Source organism: Heloderma suspectum, chromosome 3, assembly GCF_057233095.1.
Source record: "Heloderma suspectum isolate Gila_16-S chromosome 3, 16-S_ref, whole genome shotgun sequence".
Lineage (NCBI taxonomy): Eukaryota > Metazoa > Chordata > Lepidosauria > Squamata > Helodermatidae > Heloderma > Heloderma suspectum.
The window spans coordinates 2,641,278-2,647,277 of record NC_139460.1 but is presented as its reverse complement, the minus strand read 5'-3'; positions in this window follow the sequence as shown (position 1 = coordinate 2,647,277).

Here is a 6,000-nt window from a genome sequence, read left to right as displayed (position 1 = left end):
TGTAATTGGAGAGAAAGTTTCTAACACTCATATAACCACCATGCCATTTTCTTTATTTTGTATTTTTTCCTGAATTTCCTGTAATAAAGCCATAAATATGGTTTCAATTTACAATGTCATCTGTGGTGATGTTCTGTGCTGATGTTTACCTGTTGGGATTAGCTTGGTTACCAACTGGGGTGCTTCGGACCCATTTGGTGCAGGTTCTGAGGTTAAGGAGGACCACATTTACACACCCTGGTTACAGCCACTAGAGGGGAGAATAGCACTACAGCATCTCAGACTTCAGCTCTTTTCTGTGCTGTTCTAGCTGCAAAGAAGGCCAACTTGAACTATTACAGGAATGGGAAACCTGTGTTGCATGCAAAGATGAAAGGGAGGAGGGCAAGGGATGATAAACTGCAACAATTTTTTTTTTTTTTTAAAGAAATAACAACCTTAGTGCCATGGCCTGAACTGAATCTCTTCCCCCACCCCATGGCTGCTTTTTGAAAAACCAAAGAACTTGCTTGAGATCCTGTTCATGAATCTCCTGCAGCTCATCGAGATTAGTTCTCTTATCTATTTATTTACTTACTTACCTATGTATGTATGTATGTATGTATGTATTTATTTATTTAATCGCCCATTTGGCCAGTCACCCAGCCACTCTGGGAGAAGTACAACAATACAGTTCATATAATAAAATTCAACATTAAAAACATCACATTTCTAAAATTACCCTAGCCCACCCCAAATGCCTGCCTGAACAACCACGTTTTTAATGCGTGGCAGAAGGTCATTTAAGAGGGGGCATGGCGGAGTTCCCTAGGGAGGGAGTTTCACAGAGTAGGGGCCACCACAGAAAAGGCCCTCTCCCTCGTCCGAGGCTGATCTTGTTGAGTGGCCTATCTGGTGTTGCTGGAGGCGCTCCTTGAGATAGGCTGGGCCAGAACCATATAGGGTTTTAAAGGTCAAAACCAACACCTTGAATTTGGCCCGGAAAACAAGTGGTAGCCAGTGCAGCTCCTTCAGCACTGGAGTGATGTGATCTCGCCAGCAGCTGCCTTTAATCAGGCGAGCCGCCACGTTCTGTACCAGCTGCAGCTTCCGAACCGTCTTCAAGGGTAACCCCACGTAGAGTGCATTACAGTAGTCTAAACGAGAGGAGACCAGGGCATGTACTACCGATCGGCGCAGATGGTCGGGAAGGTAGGGGCGCAGCCGTCATATCAGCTGGCAGTAACTGCCCGAGGTCACTCAGTGAGCTTTATGGCTCCCGGTATTTGAACCCATGGCTCCTCGCTCTTAGGCCCACATTCTGTCCACTACACGCCACACCAGATGTCTGCTTGGGCTGCAACATGGTGGTCTGGATTAAGGGCTATGGCTTGTGTGGATTAAGGGCTGTGGTCCCAGGGCATGATCTGAAGGCACATGAGGCAGCCACCTTGCTGAAGCTAAGCAGGTCTGGGTCCGGTCAGTGCTTGGAAGGGAGGCCACCTGGGAACCACATGATTCAACTTGAGTTCCACAATGGAAGAAAGGTGGGACATAAATGTAGTGAATATAAATATAATACGTGTGCTGGGGGACAGACCCATGGGTGAGCAATCCTGCCTTGTGGCAGTGAATTTGGACCAGATAGACTTTTGGGTCCTTTAGTGATCTTTTTCTCCCTCCCTCCCTGGGACCTAATCTGTTCCGACAGATGACATGTCTTCACTCAAAATAGGCAATGCTAATAAAGCACACAACTGGAGAATGATCACAATCACATGAGTATATAATTGTGGGGACACTCTAACGAAACAGATACTATGACCAGACTAGTACATACCAACCATAGATGAAAATATTACATACAAAAATATGAACATGGTGTACAGAAAAAGACAGTGCTCTGAGAACCTTGATATACACTAGATGATGATCTTGGTCTAATGATGATCTTGGTCTTTGCTGGACCATGGTATAATCCTGTTTCGCAGTGACCGCTTCTTCAGAATTTAGACTCAAAGCCTGTGAAAAGTACCATATAGTCCATATAAGTTTACACAATTACAATACAAACATATCTTAAAACATTGGTATAAAATGTTAATTACTGAATACATATCAAAATTCATGTTCTAAGCTGATTTGCTTGGTCGGTGCTGTTATTTCTTTCTTATTGATGTGTTTATATTTCTTTTATTTTTGTTTGTGTTTTATTTGATGTGTTTATAATTAAAACTGATGAGTTTTAATTATAATTTTGTTATTTTTCTGTACTTTATTGTTGGCTGCCTCGGGCATTATTTTAGTGTAAAGGCAAAATATAACTTGAAGGCACAAAGCTATGCATCTTTAGACAGAAAAAAAGTCCTACAACTCCCAGCATTCACCAGCCAGCAATTTTGGAATTCAATTTCAGAGAAGGTTTCGGGGACCATATTCCAGTGGTGGATGGGGCCAAAATACCAAAAGTGCCAGCATATTTTTTTTCTTAAAGGTCTTACCCCCAGTAACTAAGTCTTAGGAGAGGCATTTTAACCTTTTAGAATGGGAATTCTTTAAACAATGGGGCATGCACTGTGCTGAGGACTCCGTGGCATAGACCCTCCAGCAGAATCTTAGGCCTTGCCAAGAGGTGGGCCCAGCCTGCAAGTTGAGTGAAGTGTGAGAGAGGAGGAATTGCAGATGGGGGGCTGTAGTAACAGCACCCCTTATTCCCCATGTAGTCTGATTCTTCTCAAGCTACCCAGAGCCCCCATATGTCAGATTCTCAGAGCTTGTCCAGATGAAGATTTCCCCTGCTCCTGTTCTGGTGTGAAAGTGTACAGCCAGCGAAAATGTTCCTTGAGCAGGCATGTATCTACATCTACCTCTGTTGGGCGGCGGGATGGGATAGAATACGTTTGTGAAAGATGTAGCTGGGGTCTTAGCCTTGCTGATGTTCAGGCCTAGCCTTCATGTGGGGCCAGCTTGCGGGAGAGATGTTTACACTCATAACTGGGGGATGAAGACTGACAGCAGAAACCTGTCATGTTGGTCTGGATGTGGCCAACTGTTTCCCATAGGCAAGACATATTTGCTTCCGCCTGCAGCATGACATGAATCTAGAAAGAGGGCAGTGGGTGGGGACTTACTCACTCCTGTTGTATGCCCTCTGGGGCAGAGACACATTATTTCAAGGTTCTGCAGAGCTCACATATGCTGCTAGCATTAGCGTTAAGGCAGGAGGAAGGATGTGAATGTGTTTAAAGAAATGGCTCACTTGGGGGTGACCCTTAGGAAAATATCCTCCTGTAGGTAGAAAATCTGGGCTGAAAATGAGGCTTGTGGAGTGCAAAGGGATCCAATGGATCAGGCAATCCAGCCTCGTGCTCCTAGCAGAGGATATCTTATGCTGCCTAAGGTATGTCTGGCAGCAACCTTTTCCAGAAAATACCTTCTGCAGCAGGGATGGGGAGTGTGTGGCCCTCCAGATGTTGCCAGTCCATTGGCTAGGCATTGCATTCCACCAACATCTGTAGGGTCACTTATTCCCCACCCCTGTTCTGCAGCCAGATCACTGGTCCATCTAGTGACTTGAAGCGGCTCTCCAAGGTATCAAGGGTTTGTTTTCTCCAGGCTTGCTATCTGAAATGCTCCACACACAAGGCCCTGAACCTGGGACTGCAGATGTGCCAAGTATGTGCTCTGCATCCAAGCTGCTTTTGGAAGCTGATTCTGCTGTTGGGTATCAGCCAAGGACCCTTCAAAACGGATGGATCAAGATGGGAGGGCGATCTCTAAGGATCCTTGCAAAGATCAAGAAAAGGGTCTGAGCAAGTTGCTCCAGGTTGATCAAGAAAGTGAGCCAAAGGACACACTGCAGGGGAAGGTGGGACAATCCTAACTTGGGCAATTGGTCAAATACTGCATGTGATTAGCCTACTCAGTAAATTACTTAAAAAGAAAATCATCAAGGAAATAAAGGTATAGCTCCTCAGCACCCCACATCCTATCTCCAGTTCCTCCATTTCTGGCACTCTGATTGCTTTCTGTGTTGAGCAGCTGCAGGAAGAGGATAGGAAAGGGGCTGCAGGGAAGTTGGAATGCAAAGGGAGACAGGTAGGGGAGGAAGACAAGAGCAAAACTGCACTGACAGACATCCATGGTCCCTGGGGGAGTTGGGTTAAACACTTGCTGGAGTCTGTCCACAGCATTCATAAGGCAACTCAGCCCCCTGGGGGTTGGCAGGTGGGCCTCGCTGCTTTCTTGTTTGCTGATGCCCCTGCCAAGGAAAAACAAGACATCTCTCAGTTCAGGGCAGGCAGGCAGGCAGGCAGAGTTAAAAGCCTCCGCCTTGAGCTGAAGCAGGAAATCAGCCCAGTGTTGCTGCCTCTGATTTGGTGTGTCCAGCAAATAAAAGTGCAAGTCTTGGGCAGACACCTGGAGCACCCAGTGCCAGCTGCAGCTGTTGGTTGCAGTTCTGCAGCAAGCGGCTGGCACCTCTGGTGGCCAAGGTGGCATCAGCGTTCGAGGGCATCATGGTGAGTGCTTGGCAGGGTTTTCTTGGGGTACCTCTCTCACTTCTTCTTGGGGGATCTTCCCTGCTGTCAGCTGCTTGTTGCGTGTGCCAAGTGTCTCAGCTGCGGATAGCTGGGCCTGCATTTTGCCCCAATGGGAAGGGCTGGCCCATCTTTAAACTGCATGGGGGGACATGGGAAATGAATCATCCAGTGGCAAGGGGGCTACAGCTGCTGCACACGGGGTGGTTTAGCCCAAGAGATACTCCGCATACGTATATGCTAGAGATCTGTGATGAGAGACGTGGCTGCTCCTTGCCCCTGCTGACCGTTTGGCCACTTGTCCCACTGCCGCTGCCTCCCCAGCTCCCTTGCCTGTCTGTTCCCCCCACCCATCCCACCTGTCTGCAGCAGTACACACTGCAGAATGATGTGATCACGCCGGCGGCTGCCTTTGATCAGGCGAGCCGCCACGTTCTGTACCAGCCGCAGCTTCTGAACCATCTTCAAGGGTAACAGTAGTCTAGATGAGAGGAGACCAGGGCATGTACTACCGATGGGAGCAGATGGTCGGGAAGGTAGGGGTGCAGCCGCCTCATCAGATGGAGTTGGTACAGCGCTGTCTGGCTCACAGCTGGTACCTGAGCCTCCATGGACAGCTGGGAGTCTAAATGACCCCCAGGCTGCAGATCTGGTCTTTCAAGGGTAGCCATACCCCAATTATAAGCAACTCATAATTGCTGTTGTAATTTCCTCCATATGCAAGGGAGCCAAAATAAACTGCCATTGTGAAGAATCTAAACACAGGAGATCAAAATGAGAAAAAGAGTGTCCAGGTCCTGCTCCGCTATTTCACTGCCTGTGCTATACAAATCAGAATAAAACTTTTTTAAACTGTGAATTTATATCTGCACAGGAAGTGTACATCATATTACTCTCATCTTTTATAGCTGAAATAAAATGTCTATGCTTTCGCTGCTTGAGAAGATGTGCCAGAATCTTGCCCAGACGCTTGCCATTTTCCCAATATATCTGACCTAAACAGGTTAAAGCAAATTCCACCTGTTGAGACAAATTATTATTCAACCCATACTTTATGTTCTGTAAATATGGATATAGTTGCGGGGTGGGGCAAACAGCAAACTGGGATAAAAGAAGTTTCAATGTATTATTCAAATATGTTTGTTGCAGTGTTTTGATTTTTTCCCCCTTGAGATGCTAGGCAATAATTCAGCCTTGAATTAAAGCTTTACAGGCCTCCCACTCAATGGCGCAACAGCCAGCTGCACCCTCAAGTTCAAAATGCTCCAGCATCTCAGCAGAGATCTGTGATTTAAACACCTCATTGTTAAGAAGATAAGTGCCAAAGAATGCAGAACATGGACAAATCTTAAAGGAGGTGCTCTGGTTAGGACACAGCCACCATCTTAATCTTGGGTCTGTTTCAATGAGTGATTTACTCCAAACTGGCTGCATGTGGAGGTTGTTAGTGATACATGACGTTGTGGCCACACCGCAGCCACCC